This window comes from Sminthopsis crassicaudata, chromosome 1, assembly GCF_048593235.1.
Source record: "Sminthopsis crassicaudata isolate SCR6 chromosome 1, ASM4859323v1, whole genome shotgun sequence".
In the NCBI taxonomy this organism is placed as follows: domain Eukaryota; kingdom Metazoa; phylum Chordata; class Mammalia; order Dasyuromorphia; family Dasyuridae; genus Sminthopsis; species Sminthopsis crassicaudata.
The window spans coordinates 458851739-458871727 of record NC_133617.1 but is presented as its reverse complement, the minus strand read 5'-3'; the positions used below and the strand labels follow the sequence as shown (position 1 = coordinate 458871727).

The 19989-nt window shown below is 32.1% G+C and overlaps 1 protein-coding gene across 21 annotated transcripts in view; it reads left to right on the top strand.

The window, feature by feature from the left end:
* The first annotated feature begins 556 nt into the window (after window positions 1-556).
* Window positions 557-19989, top strand: part of LINGO2 (leucine rich repeat and Ig domain containing 2) — a 1288153-nt gene continuing 1268720 nt past the window's right edge. For 8 of the 21 annotated variants that reach the window (XM_074280817.1, XM_074280818.1, XM_074280807.1 and 5 more), the window contains exon 1: window positions 1051-1737. The gene's annotated coding sequence lies outside the window, so the exon portion shown is untranslated. Of the gene's footprint in view, window positions 616-1050; window positions 2617-19989 lie in introns of those variants that run through there. The other 13 variants (XM_074280816.1, XM_074280820.1, XM_074280805.1 and 10 more) reach the window with 8 other exon arrangements.

Genomic DNA, 19989 nt, shown 5'->3' with positions numbered 1-19989 from the left:
AGTGCGAGTTGTTTTTTTGTTTTGTTTTGTATTTCCCTTTGATTAAACGTCTCTCTCCCAGAGCTCCATTTCAAAAGATCCCTCGTGGCAATAGTATAGAGAGGATAACATGAGTATTGGAGTAAGCAGGAGTTCTTAACTGCTTCTTCCATACAAAGCCTTGGAAATGGCTGCAAAAGGGTCTGATTCTCTATGGTTTTTAACCCCTCCTCCTTTTCCAGCAGAGGGTTACACCTGCTACCGTTCAACCTGCAGTATAAGCGTATACTACTTAACGTAAACTAAATTAAAAAGCAGGGAACGCCTAATCCATTGCCCTTTTTGCTTGAGGACGTTAAAGACTGCATCCGAGCCCCTAGGAGCTTTAAGGCAAGAAAAGAAGAGGAGAGAAAAAGGGGTAAAAGGGGACGTCAAAAGGGAAGAGATTTCTTGGTATTTCTATACTAAAAATTGTGGGAAACCCCTTGTCTCCCAAGCAAAGTGCTGCAGAGACTCAGTCTCTGAGGAGAAAAAAAAAAAAAAAAAAAAAAAAAAAAAAGTGATGGGAGTAGGAGGGGTCCAGGAAAAGGTTATATTACAATCTCCCGGATTCCCTTCTCTTCCCCCAATTGTAAGGTAGAAATCACCAGGAAAAAAAAAAAAAAGGGGGAAATAAGATGCTTGGAGGGCATAGAATGATTGATAAGACATTGGGGTTTGCTTTGTTGCAATCTGTTAACTATTGAGGAGCAATTTACTATTTATTTTATTTTCCATCGGTTCTCCCTTCTCTATTTCCTTTTCTTCCTTTTAATTCCCGAAACGTTAGCATACCGCTAACATGCAGTTGGTGTGGGACTGGGCTTGCATGTTGTGTCTGTGTATATCTATAATATAATATAATAAATATAATAAATATAATAAATATAATATAATATAATATAATATAATATAATATAATATAATATAATATAATATAATATAATATAATATAATATAATATAATATAATATAATATAATATAATATAATATAATATAATATAATATAATATAATTAATATAAATGTAAATGTGCGCCTGAGCGCTGCCTGCATGGAGTGGGTGACTGCAAGTGAAGGAGCGGCTAGTTCTTCTCTCTAGCTCGTTCCCATCTCCTATCCTCTTCTTTGCTTGCCTTCTCTTCCTTCTCACCTAGAGCCGAGCTTTCCTCCACTACATCTTCTCTGAAGCCCGCCACTTCTTCACTTCAAAGTTTCCTCAAGGCTAGCAGCTTCTTCTCTGAGGTGCCCAGAAAAAGATATTTTTCTCAAGCTTTGCCTTGGATCTCTTGTTCACCCCAACCTCCTCCGCCCCCAAACACCCCGCACAACCATTCAGAAAATCCGAGCAGCGATTGAGGATTTTGCCAATTAAGCTGGGGGGGGAGGGGAAGAAGACGAGGAAAGAGGAGAATAGCAGCAGCTTTTGTCCTAATTCTGTATTCATTTAAGTGTTTTTTGTTTTGTTTTTTAAGGAAAGAAAATTAAATAGGAAACCAAATTGGAAAAGGAGGATCTAGAGTGCTAGTGAGGTTGTGACCATCCTTCTTTTCATATTGTATAAGGTTAGAAAGCTATATGCGCTCTTCTAATCCTCATCTACTCTAATAACATTAAAATAGGAAAGCAAAAAGAGCTGAGATGTTGGAACTCAAAAAGAGCCCCCAGACTCGTGTCCATTATATCCACCTCCTTGGGTTTTAAGGACACCGCCTCAAGGTAAGAAAAAGCAATACTGCTGCCTGATTTATTTCTGGGAGGATAACTGAAACCAGATATGTTATGCATGTCTTTTATTTTAAATGCAACTTTGTTATAATTTTGAAAGTCCTTAAATATTTTTTTGTGAGATTAATTGGGAGGGGGTCAGGGAAAGGTATTACGGTAGGAATTAAACGAGGTTGCCCATGATGGAGATGGTGCTGATGCAAGCCTAAGTGCTTGCAAAGCAGGAAGTGGAAAATCGTGTCCTGTCATTGTACTTTTTAGAAGCTAATGAGAGGTATAAATATCAATGTAGTCTAGGTTTACTGTCGTGTACGTGTGTATATTTAGCTTCCCCCCCCCCCCATAAGATTGCTTCTCCCCTAATGCCCCCTCAGCATTTGTAAACGTTTTAAGCATTTCAGTCCCAAACCCTTATTGCCTTAGGGGACTGTAAGCTCATAGGGTGTTCTGCTAGGGAAGGTATAGCTGGTAAGTAGAGTAAAAACGGGTGGCACCTTCGCTGGTGGCAGCTGGCGCCAAGCTGCAATCTTTGGATGCTCTACTCTCTAGCCTCTCCTTGTCTAATTTGGGAACTGATGCTGTTCCTTTTTCTTCCGCTAGAGGTTCCTACAGGGTGCCGCCTTTAAGTATGGGTGGGGGAGCAGCTGGGAAATGCAAAAGCGAGTGAAAGGAGCTAGCGCACCCAAGGGGTAGTGTGCTTCGTACCAGGGTCTGGGAAACACAGTATTGGCTAGGAACAGAGGCATCCGGAGTTCCCAGTCCCTCCTCCTGGCATAGCGAAGCAAGGTAGTGAGATTCCAAATCGGGATCTGCACTTGAGCCACTGAAGGGGCCAGCTTTTGGCTCACGACCTAAGGGCATCCTCTCGAGGTAATATCTTTTTTTTTTTTTTTTTTTTTTTTTTTTTTTTTTTCTGTCTACCTTTACTGTGTCTTCGTCTGCCAGTTCTCAGGGCGGGGGTGGGGAGGGGCGGTAGGGAGGTGGGGGAGGTATAATTCTACAAGCAGACCTGTCTTGACACCTCTGTGTGGTATATATTAAAAATGATCTGTGATCCTCCTCCTCTTTTTCTTAACATTTAAGTGCCTTCTTTAGGGAAGTTTTCCATAGGCAAGATTTGGAGGCTGTTCTTCAGACTGGAATGCTCTTAGGTGCACAGGAGAACCTAGAAATGCACCTCTGAGCTGCAGTGAAAAGGAATGAAAGCCCATCTGTGTGAGATGGGTTGGGGTAGGGTGAAGGATGAAGAGTACCGCACCCATCGCTTCTCATTCCCCTTTACTTGAAGATAAAGCATTCTTGCCTTGAATATTTCCTGGCTGGTATTTTAGTGATTCCCTTTATTTAAGAGACTGATTGGAGGTGAAGGAGGAAGAAAAAAATACTACTGGGACAATTTTGTGAGTGGAGAAAAGGGAGGGAGGAAAAGGAGGCTTAAGCATTTAGAAGAAAGATGAAATTAAGTATGTAGAAATGGAGATTTAGGACAGGTTATCTGTTTAAAATCTAGTCCATTTAACATTGTCTTGGACATAATGCAATTGATTATATCTAGTAAGACAAAAACAACCTCTTCCTAGCATCTAGTACATTACTGAGAACACAGTAGCCATACAATAAGCATATGTGTGTATGTACACATGTATGTATGTATGTGTATATATGCATGGGTGTATAAATATGTGTAGGTGTATGTACACACAGAGATATTGTAACAAAAACCAGGATTAAGCATTCTGTGGACGATGAGACTACTTTGTGCCACTATTTTGTGTTGTATATTCACATCATATGTGATTATTTACAGTGTCCCTTTAAGGAATCTCTTAACAACCATGATTTTCTAATAAATATTAAATCTTCTACAGAATAATATCTTAGGACAGTAGGGAAATAATAATAATGCTCAAAAATTCTGGACAAATTGAATAAAACAGTGAAGTTCTAACATTTATGAAATGTTGATCCACATATTTAAGAGTACACATATTTACCAAGAGAAGAAGTGATGGTTAACATTATAAGGGAGATCATGCATTATCATCATCATGCAGCAGAGTGTATAATTTCCAATGCTATTGGAGTATGTAGCAGATAAAAAGGAATTGTCTTTGCTTTAAATCAGTTAAAAGGTATTCGAAACACTGTCAGACATTTCAACCTAAGAATTTGAAACTAATTATGTGTCAACTGCAGAAAGAAGTCCATATGTTGCAGTTTAAGTGATAGGACATGAGTATATCTTGATTGAAACTATACCGTTAAGGTATACATGTGAGTCAGTTAACATTATGTAATGAGTTTCACTTACCGGAAATGAAATTAGGCCAATACATTGTTGCTTATGCTTCCAAAATATAAGGTTCTGCAACTGAGAATGAGTTTGGAAGGGAAATTATTATAAAATTTGTCATTCATATAATACACTGTATTTGCCTCTGTGCTAAGAAAAAAAATGATAATAATATCTTAAAGGTATGTATTATATTTTAAATGTATTTTTTTTAGCATTTTTACAATTCAGTAGAATGCTAATCTAATTAATTAAAATAAGGCTATTATTTTTTTATTTAGAGACAATTATTCCTCTGGGGAAAAACCTTGAAAAATCAAAGTCTGAACAATGTATATATGTATATATATGCATGTGTATACATATATATATGTATATATATATATATATACATACATACATATATATATATGTTCATAAGAGTATTGTTTCTTGACATTGATTGCTAAAGCAAAACAAGTATTGAAACTGAAAATATAATATCGTCAATTTTTAGATTTTTTTTTCTTTAAAAAAATATTTTTTTAAATGTTGAAACTACCAGAAGGCATTAGTGATATGGTGAAACTAGCAACCTCTCAGAAAATTCAGGGTAAAATAATAAGTAATTAAAATACACAACAAATTAGATTGATTTTATTAAGCTCTAATTATGATTTGACTATTTTATAGATTATTCTTTTTCTTAAATATTCTATTAAGGAGCTTAGCAAAGAAAATGTTTCCCTTTTTAGCATAGGTAAAGGAGGGCAATATCTTCAATGATGTTTATCAGTTTCATATGCTCTCTGTTGCCTTTTAATCACAGGATAGTATCTCGAGAAAATAAGTTTTTACAGTATTTACTTAATTCCACAAATATTTCTCTTCTTTCAATCTCAGTTTTGAGGTTAATGCTTCTGTGTCTTCCCTTTTTAGCATTATGTCCTTGGGGGAGGGGCTGGTTTGGCTTTAAGCTGTAATGAGGGCTGAATGATGAGGTGAAAGGCCCTATTTGCTGAATTTTCAAAGAAGGGATTTGAATAGGTATTAATAAGTTTTTTTTTTGTTTTTTTTTTTTTAATGTGAAATGGACAGGTAATTGACCTGGAGGGAAGAGAGGCTTGGAGGAGAAGTGTAAACATTAGACTGCCAGGCAGGGAGATAATCACATGGAGGCATTCTCAGAGATTTCTTTACTTGGGGGAATACCACCCAATAATCTTCTATACAAATTACTTTCATTTTCCTCTGGAACCCCAAGTTTAAAGTTACTACAAAAATTTTCTGTGTAGTAGCAGATGAGTTAAGAATAATTTCCCTCATAACTTCCTGTAATACCCCATCTTAATTTTGTGGGTGAAAAAGGTATAATATAGGTATATATATATATATATATATATATATATATATATATATATATGTAATTTATATACATAATAATAATAAATAGGTATACATAACTTACTTTTGGTTGCTTTGAATGTATCCTAATCTTTATTTGAAAAACAAAGAATTATGGGAGTTTTCCAAGGGGCATGGAGGAATTATACTTTTTTTTTTAATCTCAGAAATAACAAGATCTCTTAATTTTTATTTCACCTTAAAAACCAAAAAGGTCAAGATTATAAATATGAAATATTTATTTTTTAAAAAGATCTGAGAATGGAAATAATCATCAGATGGTTATTATCTCTTAAACCATGGGTTGCCAATTCTTTAGCTGGAGACACTGGTTTGCTTTTGGATCTGTAAAAAGAGAGGTTAAGTACAAGAGTATGAGTAACAAAAACCTGGAAAGAGATCCTATAAAGTAAACATGGCTACGCACATTAACATGCTTATTTTTTTTTTATTTGTATGTCCAATTTTAGCAGTTAAGCTGCCATATTCATAATGTCTAATATGTTATTTTGAATTGGTGTATATATATACTGAATCCAAAATTTTGAGATTAAAGTTTTCAATATGACATTTGAGCCAAATTTCTATGAACTTTATGCAGGTCTCACTTAATGGGATAGGGTACTGAATCAAGCTTAACTTCCTTCTATTAACCAAATCTTGAGAGGAGTCAGTTATTTTTTAAACTAACTAAAAAGCAATCTAATTGAATGAAAAAAGAAATAAAACAGGGCAGATTGAGGTTTAATTTTAGTGGGAGTTTGGTCATTAATTATTGATATCATTTTAAACAACTTACTCCAACTCCATGAGCTTCAGCTCCCTCATCTGTACAATATGAATAATATCTGCCTTGCCAATCTCAAAATGTTTTGGTAACGATAACTTGATTAAATATGTACATTTCCTTTGAAACACCAAATTCAGATAGAAATGCAAGTCATTGTTATAATTCATTCAAAATAGAGAAAAAGAAAAATTTGAACAAAATAAATAGATCTTCCATTTTACTATTTGTGTTTTGATGTGCTTTTATTAAATGGGCTAACTGTTGAAGAAATAATTTTAGAATTAAAAAAAAATCCATCCAACTTATTATAAATAAGAAATTCTAGATTCTTTATCCTGAGTATCCTCCTAACTTTTGTGATGTTGGTCAATTCACTTTACCCTATTGGATATCATCTGTAAAATTGCAGAGTGGGACTAGAGGGTATAAAGAGTAACTTTATGATTCAGAGAAATAGGATTGATATGGATGGTCTTTAAGAAAATCTGTTCTCAAGTTTATGCAATATACAAATGATCACGGAATACTTTTCATTGGTTAAATGAATTTAACCAATTCATTTTTATTCATATCATAAAATTTTATTGGGTCTGAGTATTTCAATGACATTAATAAGAAGGTAACTGTGAGAAACAGGTATGAAAAGCACCGCATTTAAATAAAGATGAAACAATAAAGGAAGGGAAAATTTCTGCATGAACTCTTCATTAGAAAGCATTTTAGTCTACTAAATTATCTATTAGTTAGCTTTTTTTTTTTTTAAAGAGACCTTTCATTGCAGTTTTCCAGAATAAGTCAAGTACTATTTCAGCTATTTAATTTCTAGACTTTCAGTGTCATTGTCAATGTAAACTGAAAGTGTATTTTCTGTGGCAAATGAATAAAATTAAAATTGAATGATAGGTATCAACGATTCTAGGAAAGAAAGCAAATTACTTATTCATTACAGATCTAATAGAACATAATATCAAATTGTTTTGTAATGTGAACATTATTGGCTTTCTAAAATCAAAACCAAATTTCCAACATAACAGAAATATACATAAAACTATAAGCTCTCCAACACAGTTTAGCCTCCAGGTATATCTGTAGATTTTTTTTGAAAAAGATTTTAAATTGTGTTGCACAAAAGAATTTTGTGTCTTCATAGAATCTCATTTGATTTTAATGCTACTATGGTTAGCTGCAAAATGTCTGTCTTAAAGTAAGCATCATGAGAAATAATTAACATTCAACTCTATTGCTGCTAATGTACCAAGGGAGCAGACCATAGTGTCTTATAATAAATGCTGTTTTTGAGACTCTTTGCTTCATTTCTGAAAGGGAAAGTGTCTTTAATTTGTAACAATTTTGTTCTGGTCTCTTCTTAATATATTTTATGCTGCTAAAGATTGCCTTCATCAGGGCGAACTTGGTAGTCATAATGAGGAATTTGACTCAATAGCTGGGCAAAGAAATGTGGTTAAATTTTAATGCCTTAAGAATCCAGAAGCGTATTTTATTTATTATATGCTTCCAGCTTCATTTATAAGGTCAACTTGATTTAAGAACACAAAAAACTAAAATTTTCTGTCTATGATTTTTACATGCAGTTATCACATTCATTTACACATATTGTTTTTGTTTGTCTTCCATTCTTGAAAAGGATCATGACATTAGAAAGATGATACCATGACATGCAAGTGAATTAAATTTAAATGAGGGAGGGCTGTGCAAGATAACCTGCCTCAGTTTCTCCTCCAGGGTCATTTGGATCTCATGGCCAGATCAGGACAACTAGAGATGACCTTTTATGTAAAAGGAGACCTTGTGCTTTTTAAGCTAAAGTCTTTAACAGGTCTCAATTCAACTGAGGCCTTGCCCATTCATTATTAAAAACAGGTAATGATTAAGTTAAAGAATGAGCCAATTGATTAATTGACTTCAATAAATCTGGGAAGAGAATACTCTCAGGATTTCTGGCTAAAACAGAAATGATTGTTATTTGCATTTATTCTGAGTCAATAAGGACCCAAACAATGACCAATTGGAGCTTGGCCTGGGACTTATTGTTGGTTCAATCAGTGAGAGTCAGAGTGATTTGTAAGGTGTGGTTCTTAATAAATTTAACCAGTAAATCCCAAATTATCTTCAACAATCAAAAACATAATTTTTTAAAAGAGCATCCCTATGTGGACAGAAGGAAGGGGAAAGAAAGTGAAGAGGACATAATGGATCCTAATCCTGGGCCTCATTCCAGTTTATGAAAATTACTAACATTTATTAAAGTTGTGAAATGACCCAATCATTTTGATTTTTTTTTCCTTTGTTTTTTGGGGCAATTGGAATTAAGTGACTTGACCAGGGTCACACAGCTAGTTAAGTGTCTTAGGTTGATTTGAACTTAGGTTCTTCTGATTTTAGGGCCAGTACTCTATCCTCTGTGCCATGTAGCTGCCCCTGATTCAATCAATCTGAAGAGCAATTTGGAATTATGGCCAAAGGGCTATAAAACTGCACACTCTTTGATCCAATAGTCTCATAACTAGGTTTGTATGATCTCCCAAAATAGGTCATAAAAAAGGAAAAAAGCATCCACTTGTGCAAAAATATTTATAGTAGCCATTTTTGTACTGGCAAAGAACTAGAAATTTAGTGGATTCCCATCACCAAAGGAATAGCTGAATAAGTTATAGCATATGAATGTAATGGAATATTATTGTTCTGTAAGAAATGATGAGCTGGATGATTTCAGAAAACCCTGGAAAGACTTATATGAACTGATGCTGAATGAAGTGAACAGAAAGAGAATATTGTATACATTAACAAAATTATATATATATATATATATATATATATATATATATACATATATATATATATATATATATATATATATATATATATATATATATATATATTAATGGACTAAGTTCATTACAATTTAGTTCATGCAGTGATTCAAAACAATTCCAATAGACTTGGGATGAAAAATGCCATCCACATCTAGAAAGAGACTGATGGAGACTGAATATAGTGGTTTCTTTTTTATTCTCCCCCTTTTGGTCTGATTTTTATTGTACTACTTGAAAAATATGTAAATGTTTAAAAGAATTGCACATTTTAAACCTATATTAGATTGTTTGCTGCCTTGGGGAGGAGTGGAGATAAGGAGAGAAGAGAAAAAAAAAAAGCACAAAATCTTATAAAAATGAATGTTAACTATCTTTACATGTATTTGGAAAAAAATACTACTAATAAAATACTGTTATAAATGTAAACATTTTTGAAAACCACTAACAATAAGTTTAGATTTTTTGGGCCTCAGCAAACTTTAGTTTAAACATACTGAGATTTAGAAATGCTTACAATAGTCATTTTTATTAGCTAAGCTGGGGCCTAGGGTTAGAGACCCTAGAGTCCTCTATACTAGCAAAAGGCAGAACTTTAGCTGAGACTTGAGGGAAGCTAGGAAGGCCAGGAGATAGAGATGAGGAGGGAGAGATTTTCAGACATAGGAAACAATCAATAAAAATTCCCAGTGGATATCATATATAGTAACAACAACAATGAACAATGATCAAGTTTGATAGCCTTAGCTCTTCACAACAATGCATGTAATCCAAATCTACAAGACTCGTGATGGAAAATGTTAGACACAACCAAAGAAAGAACTTTGGGATCTGAATGCAGATCAAAGCATAAAAATTTTCACTTTTTTGTTGTTTTTATTTCTTGTAGTTTTCCCCTTTTGTTCTATTTCTTCTTTCACAATATGATTAATGTATAAATATGACTAATATGATTGTACATGTATTACATATCAGATTGTTTGCCATCATGCTGGGGGAGAAGGAAAGAGAGAAATGGAGAAAAAAATTGGATCTCAGAATCTTATAAAAGTAAATGCTGAAAACTATTTTTACATGTAATTGGGGAAAAATACTATTACATAAAAAAGTGTCCAGTGGTAAAACAACTAGGAACCCAGTGTCACTATATGCAACATATGGAGATAGGCAAGAAGCATATAGTATAAGAAGACTATAAAGACAGGAAAGAGACAAGTTATGAAAGACTTTAAAAGCAAAAGTAGATAGTTTTATATTTCATCCTGGAAGAAATAAGGAGCTACTAGATTTGATTGAATAGTGGTTGAATGAAGTTATCAGACTTATCTTTTAAGATCATTTTGTCACACAAATGGATAGAAAGAGAGTAGGGAGAAGTTTGAGGAAAAGAGACAAACTAGCAAGGTATTACAATAGTTCATACTGAAATAATGAGGATCTCTATCAGGATAATCTGGGAATTATATGCTTAGAATTTATGGTGAATCCAGAGGAGCTATTAGAATTGATCACTGATGAGAGCAGAGAATAGATTCCATAGCAAAAACAGGGGACATTCATGGTCAACAGGTATGATCTGGACCAAGATGCAACAAAGGAGACTGAGTAGGAATGGTAAGAAGTTTATGTTGTATCAGCAGAAGGATGAGTATCAGCAAAAAACAGTAAAATGAAAAAAAGAGTAGGAATAGTCAAATAGCAAAGGAGGGGACCAATAAAGAGCAATAGAATGAAAATCTAAAGGTAAGAGAATACAAAGAAAAGGATGTTTTATATTGTCAAAGTGCAGAAAGGTTAAGAAAGTTGAGGATTAAGAAAGGACCTTAATCTAGGGTTTTGAGATTGGCAATTTTAAAGAGAACAAATTTAGTAGAATTATGAGATCAGAAACCAGACTTCAAAAGTTAAAAAAGGAGAGAGAAAGTAGAAGCATAGATTATAGGGAGAAAAAAAATACATACATATATATATATATATATATATATATATATATATATATACAATTAGCAGATATATTTCGAAAGTTTTCTGGATGGCAGAGATAGATAAAACTGTAGGTATCTGGGAATTAGTGAGCATATAGGGAGAGACTAAAGCTAAATGAGAGTGAGAATGATGGATGGGGGCACTATTGTAAAAAATAAGATGAAATTAAATCACTTGTGCATTAAAGGAATTGACAAAGGCAAAGAGTAGGCTACCTCTTTGTGTGAAATACTAAAGAAAGAAAAAATGGATAGAGGCATATTAATGATGTCAGGTGATGTGGAAGAAAAAGGGACCTTTTTTGAGGTCAGGGGCCTCAATTTTTTCAGGGATATATAAGACAAACATTTTCAGCTGAAAATGTGGGTGGTGGGAAGTCATAGAAGTTTTGAAGAGGAATCAAAAGAAAGTTTTGGAAAATCTATTAAATTAATGAAAAGTGAATAAATTAGACGTGTAAAAACTTGCTTTAGTGAGGCCCAGTTGAGATTATGTAACATAAACTTCTGTTGGATCCAGTCAACAAAATTTCATTTTCTTCATCTTGGTTCAGTAGTATATGTGTATGAGTAAAAGAAGTCAGTGGTGGGAATAATATAAAAGTAAATGTTAATGCAAGATCTTCCATAAAACAAAGGACCAAGGGAAACAAGATAAGAAGACAATATATATATATATATATATATATATATATATATATATATATATATATATATATATATATATTTAACTGGTTTATCAAGGGATTAAAATAAGGGAAGAAATAAGAGTAAATCTATTGGAATGTGGGAGATGGCGCCGGAAAGAACTGTGTTGAGTAGAAATTGGAGATCACGGTGAGGATAAAGAATAACTAGGTTTTAGGAATTACAAAGAGATGGAATTAGAAAAGATTGTAATTTTTAGAATTTTTAATTTTTAGAATTTAATTTTTAGAATTTTTAGAATTCATGAACATGAAGTTGTGCATTTTTACAACATGGAGAATTCAAGAGTTCACTATCTCTATGTAACTGAGGTGGGGTAGAGAAGGAGAAGGTAATAAGAAATTACTAAGTTGAAGAATTAAGATATTAGGGGTTTAGGAGGCAATATTAAAGTGTTTGTTGAACATTTTATGTTCAGTATTTTATGAGGGCAGAATTGGAGAGAAGACTATCAGGGAAGAGATGTACTGGAAGTCTACGGGTAATAATCACTAGCATTTCTAATGATAAATATGGATTAATGAATCACAAAGGAAGAGAACTTACTGACTGATGGCGATAGAATGGCAACCTGAAAAGGGCCATAAGGAACATATTCTAACTCCTTTCTTCCATCTCCATCAGAACTAATGAGTTGAAAACAAGGAAAATAATGGAAAAAGAAGAGATTTAAGATGAAAGCTAATTCATGTATGGATTAGGAATTCTACAATAGTTGGGTGATTTTAGAGTCTGAGTTGAGGGTAATTGGGATAAAGTGATTGGTCACTGAGGTGAGTTAAAAATGATATAGCTAGGGGTTCAAGATATAAGGATGGAATAAATGTCTAGTAAATACATTAATTATTGGGGAATGATATCTAGTAGGGTATTATTGTGCATAAAAGTTTTGCTGGGTTAAATTGTACCAGGAAATCAGACAGCTGGAAAGCCTGGGTACTAATTTGCCACATAGAGGTAAACCCATTGCTGTGAAGTTTGGGTGGCTGAAGAAAATGCTTCAGGTATGACTCAGGATATGCCCTGGAAGGCCAGGTATCCCTCTTAACCAGGTACAAAAAAGTTTTATTTAATTCTGGGAATTCTGATTTAAATGATGACTGATAGTTGCTAATATGATCAATACATTTCCCATCTTTTATCATCAATAAAACTGGGGATATAACTCTATGATATAACCAATGGAGTTATCTTAAGGAAAGGTCTACATAAACTTTAAAGTACATAGATGTATATTATTATGATAACTCTTCCAGACTTAAGGGAGACAACCCAGCTACAAATATCCAAAGAGAGTATGTGAGACTACTTTTCTTACCATACTTGTTCTAAACTATTTTCTGTAGATACTCATGCTAATAATATTCTCATTATCTGAAAATAGGTAAGGCAGATATTGCCAACTCTATAGAAGGCAATGTTGCTTCTCTATATGGAGCATTTGCTACGATTTTCATTAAAATCAATTATTGCATGATTATATATGCTACAACCAATTGATTGGCTGCATATCATTGATTTGCATTTCCCAAGGCACCTTAATTAAAGACTCTAGAGAAGAAGGTGTGCTAGTGATCCTTATTTTGGCAATGGTGGACAATGTTGCCTAGGTCTTGTTTGTAAATTTTTGTATTAAATTTCCTGAATACTGAAGATATTAATGAAAAAGAAGCTATTATTAGAGTTAAGCATTAAGAAATATCTTGCTCTCAGTAGCTTTTTAAAACATGTCTGAAATTGATTTACATTGATTATAAGGTGTAAGACATTTACCAAGTTACATACAACATTATTGATTACACAGGGCAAAAGATGATCTTTGAAATGAAATGAATTGAAAAAAAATGTAGACCTCAGTTATCATTGAGAAATATATTGAAATGTTTATGTTGCATCTGGAATAAGAAAACAGAAATTCAAACAGATTCAGATACTATTCAACTGTGTAGTCATGTCTAATTCAATCAAAAACTATATAAACCTCAGTTTTGCATATGTAAAAGGGATATTATAAATGCTAAGTGACCAAAACAGTTTGGAATCCAGGTCTCTGATTCCCAGTCCTATGGTCTTTCCACTAAAATATACTTCTGGATAGAGAATTCCTAGTGTTTTGCACATAAGACTTGTCTACTAATATGGTAGGTTTTTTTCCTCACCTTTTTCCATTCATTTTCTTTCTATTTGGTGCAAGTCTACTGAGTAGAAATGGAATCATGCTACCAAAAGCACTTTGCTGTGAGTTTGAAATCAAAGACAAAGAGATTATGTAGTAGGACTAGTAACCTGTTTTAATTTGTTTTTGTTGAGGTGAATCCAACTCCTCTGACTCCATTTAGGATTTTCTTAGCAAGACTACTAAAGTAGTTTACCATTTCCTTCTCCAATTCATTTTAAAGTTGAGAAAATTGAGTCAAACAGGGTTAAGTGACTAGCCCAGGATCACTTAGCTTGATCTGTCTGAAACCAGATTTGAATTTGGGAAGATGAGTCTCTCTAAACTCCAGGCTTTGCACTCTTTCAACTGTGCCAATTTTTATATAATATTTTAAGATTTGCATAGCACATAAAACACTATCTTATGTGATCTTAAATGATGTATTTCAGACAGAAGAACATTTATATTTTATATTTGAGAACATTATGATTTAATTAACTTGTATATATTTGATTCAATCTTATCATTGTGATAGAAAATCATAAAGCAATAAACTGCACATCCCTTCTTCATTTTTGTTTTTGTTACGAGAAAGAGAACATATAGAAAGCAAAATCTTACTGATTATCATAGATTATTCATATCAGAATTTCCCTTCAACTTATTGCAACAGAATAATCATTATTAATACTTTAATAATACAAGAACAATTATAGTGATTTCATTTAATGTATATTGAAGTGGATAATGTGTGTATAGATTCATTGTGGCATTATAAAACTTCTCTATAAATATGAATATGCAATAACCAATAATATATCATTAAACAAATATAACTTTTTCAGGAAGTGAATTCACAGAGCAAGTTAGATATAAAAATGCAATTATACTAACTACTACCTTCATTTTTTTATTTTTCTTTTTGTTTGAAATATTATTATATTATAATTGAATGAATGAAACATATTGGATGCAATTATGTCCCAGGTTTCTGCTTTCTTTTCAAAGTTTTAATACCTTTACATAAAATAACAAACATTATATTTTTCTGCAGTATGATTGTTAGATCTCCTTAGACACTAGATCTTGTGTTTTCCTTTATGTTTCCCCTTTGAATTTCTTAGTTCTTAAATCAAATTTTAATGATTTGATCATAGTTTGTTTCTAGGGGAACAAAAGGGAAATGTATCTGTTGTTGTTTGTTCTTTGTTTTCAAAGATGATCAGTGATACCATGAGTGAATTGGATTTAAATTAAGCAGAGATGCACAAAATTATCCCCCTACTCCTTATATCTAAGAACAAGATAAAAGTCAGGAAGACTGGTGACAGCCCAGGACCTTGAAGTTTTTGATATATGGCCAAGCTCTCAGTACTCCACAGAATCTACTTCAACTGCCTTCATGGCCACTGGAACAAAATGTCCTCATCTTATTGTTAAGCAGATACTTGGGGTAAACCACCCCTTAACACAATCTGGCCTAGCCTATTTAGCAAGATCATTTACTGGAACATGGGCATGTTGCAGCTTCTGAGAGCTGCAGGTGACAAATGAATGAGCAGCTTGTAAAGAGTTGAAAAGCAAGTCCTTAAAGCAGAAGTGCTGCTACTCCTTGAATACCTCATACACTGTACTCCTTATATAATGTGTTGTCTTTCTATGATTGAATGAGATTTAAGAGAAGTAAATTATATTTTTCATTTTGGCAAGGTATTCCTATTTGGTCAATATTTCATAGTTTTATCTAATTTTCTATTTTGTTGGAATGAAGAACTTTTTCCTAGGTATTTTTGACTTGCAAAAGAGCTAATTTCTGATTTATGTTTGTATTTTGATTTCAGGTGTGTTTAGCTAAAATTTCAATGGAGATTGTGGAATAACCTTTGACTTTTTTCCTTTTTATAAAAGTTTTAGCTTATACATGTTTCAGAATGTTTAAATGGTCTTTTGTCTAAAAATTTCTTTATAAATTTATACATATCTGGGTCAATCTTAAGGTTTCCTTTTGATTGGTTTTGTTTTTATTTGTACTCACGGTTTACCAGCAAGGAATAAAGTGCAATATTGGGAAAACAGTTTAAGATTTTAGTTCAATAATGTCAAACTCAAATAGAAATAGGGGCCATTAAACCATACATAAGGATTTCTTTAAGCACATATAAAGTTAATAAACTACATATTGGCTTTACCAGTGTTTTATTTTATTTCTATTTATTTTATTATATATTTCCCAGTTATATCTTAATCTAATTGTGGCCATTTACAAAAGCTGTGTTTTTTGTTTTTGTTTTTATTTTGAGGGGGTGCTATACTGCCTACAGATCAAAGGATAAATACTTCTGCTCTGGATCATAGAGTCTCAGAGGATTTTACTTATGGAAGGAACCTCAGACCTTTAGTCTAATAATCTCTTCACATAAGAAAGTATATTAAAAGTATTTTGAATCTTAAAGAGTTTGTAAAAATACCAACTAATATTATCGAAATTATTTTACAGAAAAGGGAACTGAAATTCAAATAAGTTTCAAAACTTGTTCTACAAGAGATGTAATAGAGGCAAGAATTAAGATCTTTTGATTTTTATTTCAGTATTCTTTCTCCTGCACTATAGCAAAATCAATAAGTTTTTAAAAGTTACTTTATATGGAAAAAACCCTCTGGTATGTATTTCATATTCTCATGATCTTGTTTTTATCTAGTAACTGACTGTTTATCTTATCTGTAGGTATAAATATTGTAAGTAAACAAAATTAGGTTACTTTAGCTATTTTTATTAGTATTTTTTTTTAATAGGGCAACTAGGTGTCACAATGAATAGAGTACCAGGATTAGAGTCAGGAGAACCCAAACTGAAATGTGGCCTCAGACATACAATAGTTATGTGACGAGCAAGCCCTTAGTTTCCACATCTGCAAATTGATCTGGAGAAGAAAATGAATAACTACTTCAATGTTTTTGTCAGGAAAATTCCAAATGGTTCATGAAGAGGTGGACCTCTTCAATGGATAAAACAATAACTTTCTATTTTTTACTTAAGGTATTTTGATATTTTTAATATTAAGTGATTCTGTTGTGTTGTATATAGAGAGATAGACACATACTGAAATATACAAATGTTCATATACAGAAACTTTATGAGGTATCCATCAAATTTTATATCATACATTAACCAAGATCTTATTTTATTTACATTTATTTTTCTCCTCTTCTCTAAATAGTAGAAGCTGATGTTTTGTTTTGTAAAAATAGATTTCATTGAGGAAGAATTGTAGTACCCTGGGACTTGATATAAAAACCACAATGTTATGCACAGACAGGAGGAAGATCAGTGAATCAATTTCTTATAATAATCTTCCTTATTCTGCCTCCATTTGTACTTTGTACTTGATATCTTCAAAAATATTTCAAACAAATGCATTCTGCATATATCTCTGTTTCTTGTGATTTGTTTGATATTTGCAAATGAAGGGTTGACCAACAAAGTTATTTATGTTCTTCTGTCTTTTAAGGAATTCTATGTGATATATAAAAATATGAGAAAGAAAAACTGAGGTAGGTACAGTTAAAAAACTGCATAGAGTTCTGGGACTGGAGTGAGGAAGTATATGTAAACAGTCTTTGATCTCTTCTGTCTTTTAAATATTACTTATATCTTTTTTTTCCCCTTGAACCATATTTCCTATCATATTTCTCATTGTCTTCCCTTGTGTCTACCACTACAATGAATTAATCTACCATTAAAGTGAATGTTAAACTACTTTAAAGAATATTGGTTCTTAGTACAATTTTTCCATTGCAAATAGTCATTACAGTACTGTTCGAGCCAATGCTACAACTAATGTGTTTTTCTCCTTCCTAATGTACACTGATGTTTCTTGCTGTCTCTGATCACATGATAAAGCCATTTTAAGAAAAATTGATTATTTAAAGAAGGTCAAGAACCCACATTTCTCTGTATATACAAATTTATTTTGTGTGGATTCGTATATAGTGAGAATGTCAATACTGAAATGAGTTAGTTAATTTTCTAGTATGTTCTATCTTTAATCATTGGACAATTTTACATTACATACACTTGGTCATTTAAGAAATTATCTAAAAAGTATATGATTTTTAAAAATCTACTACCTTTTCTCTTTCACCACTATTGATAATAAATCAGAAAATAGTCAAACAGGGCTGAAGACACTTTTGTATTTGTCTTTGTTTCATGGGTGATTGCCACAAGTTAACTTTCTTAAAGGAATATAGATAATAAATTAAAATATGACTTTTAGGCATTTCTAGTAGAGGAACAAGTTGTACAGTTCACCATTATTTCAAATTGGTTATATACCCAGATATCACCATTTACTGACTACTACTAATCTTGTAATGTATAAGCCAAATTACAAAGCGCATATGAACTAGCCACTGTTCTCGGGAAGATGTTCATTAGTAGAGCTAAATTTCAAGGATTTATAAAATCAATAAAAACCTGTACCAAAGTTCATTTTTCAGTGAATGAGAAAAGCTCTTTAAATTCAAATCATTATAGGAATTCTCAAATATTTAAGAGTAAAACTAGTACAAAAAATTGTTAAAGATATTTATATTTTTCACTTAATTTAATAGCATTCATAAATTGAATTAAAAAGACATTTTTTTCAATACTGACAGATTCATGACTTCCTTTAAATAAAGTACTTTCTGATATATGAAAAACTCTGGCATTTGCTGTGTGGTGATTGTTGTCCCTATTGCTGCTATTAAAAATCAGTAGGATATTATGAACAAAAGGCATATATTCTTTGTTAGCTTGTTAAAGCTACTTGGTTTTTTGAAAAACAGTGCTAAGTAGAATCTACAGAAGTTTTCAAAGAAGTTTATTTGTCTGTCTGTTTGTTTATTTGTTTGTTTTTTTAGAACATGTCCATAAAAGATGTCACTTACCAGAGTGCTAATTCTGAAGGTTTTCTGGTTTAGACAATCAATAGATTGTTCACCTAATGATATTAATTGTATTTAATCTCATAACGCAATAGGAGGGAAGACATAGAAGGAAGGCAGTGAAACCCTAAATAGGAAAAGTGCCCATTGCTAATTGTAAACGTAACCTTGTAGCTAAATTAGAAATCCAATGGTAGAGTTATGGGAGTCTTTCTGAAAGGGAGATAATGTGTTTTTTAATACTTGAGCAGAATAAAAGGAAGCCCAACAATTTTAATTTAGTTTAAAAAAGTAACATGGAAATTCATACTATGCATTTTGAAAGTGTTTCATTTTTGTTGTCATTATTCATGTGACCTATTTTATAGTGTAGGTAATTAATGCACAACTCTTTTTTTAGATAAAATTAATTTATGTTTGACATTTCTCAAGACTCAAAACAAAGTGATGAGTAAAGGTAGAAATTTGGTCCCATTATATCCATATCTTTATGTCTCCCTCATGTAGGAGTAATGTAAATTACTGTACTAAAAGTTTGAAATTAGAATATTATTAGAAGAAGAATGACACCTTATCTCAGAAACTGCAGTTTAGAATAACTGACTTGTTCAGAATTACTCCTTTCCAGAGCATATATTTAAAATTTTAATTTGTAAAAGCTTCTAAAAAAACTTATTTTAAAAATACAACATATTTATATATGTCTTTGAATTAATGTCAGCATTTACTAAATTTCTTTTTTTTATTTAGTAGCCTTTTAGTACACTCTTGTCCCCTCCTGTGAGTGTCTAATTTTTCATTAAAGTTGGAAAGTAACTTTCAATGTAGTTTGAATTATCTCTGTTTTAAAAAATGGATTTTTATGATTTCATATGATTGTTTAAAAGAAACAAATATATAAGACCAGAGAGACAGACAACATTCTCTTTAAATTATTTTTAAAAATCAATTATCAAGCATTTATTTTTTTGTCTCTGAGAAAAAAGATAAATAGAAAAGCACCATACTTGAGGCAATTTTTTATAATTTTTAGTCCTTTATTGGTAATGTCAAAAATGTATTTTAGATCAGAACATTCAAATCTGTAGCATTAAAGTAGCTTTAATATAATCTCTTATATTTATTGAAGACCATAGGCTATAATCTAAATTTCACTTTCTGTCTCT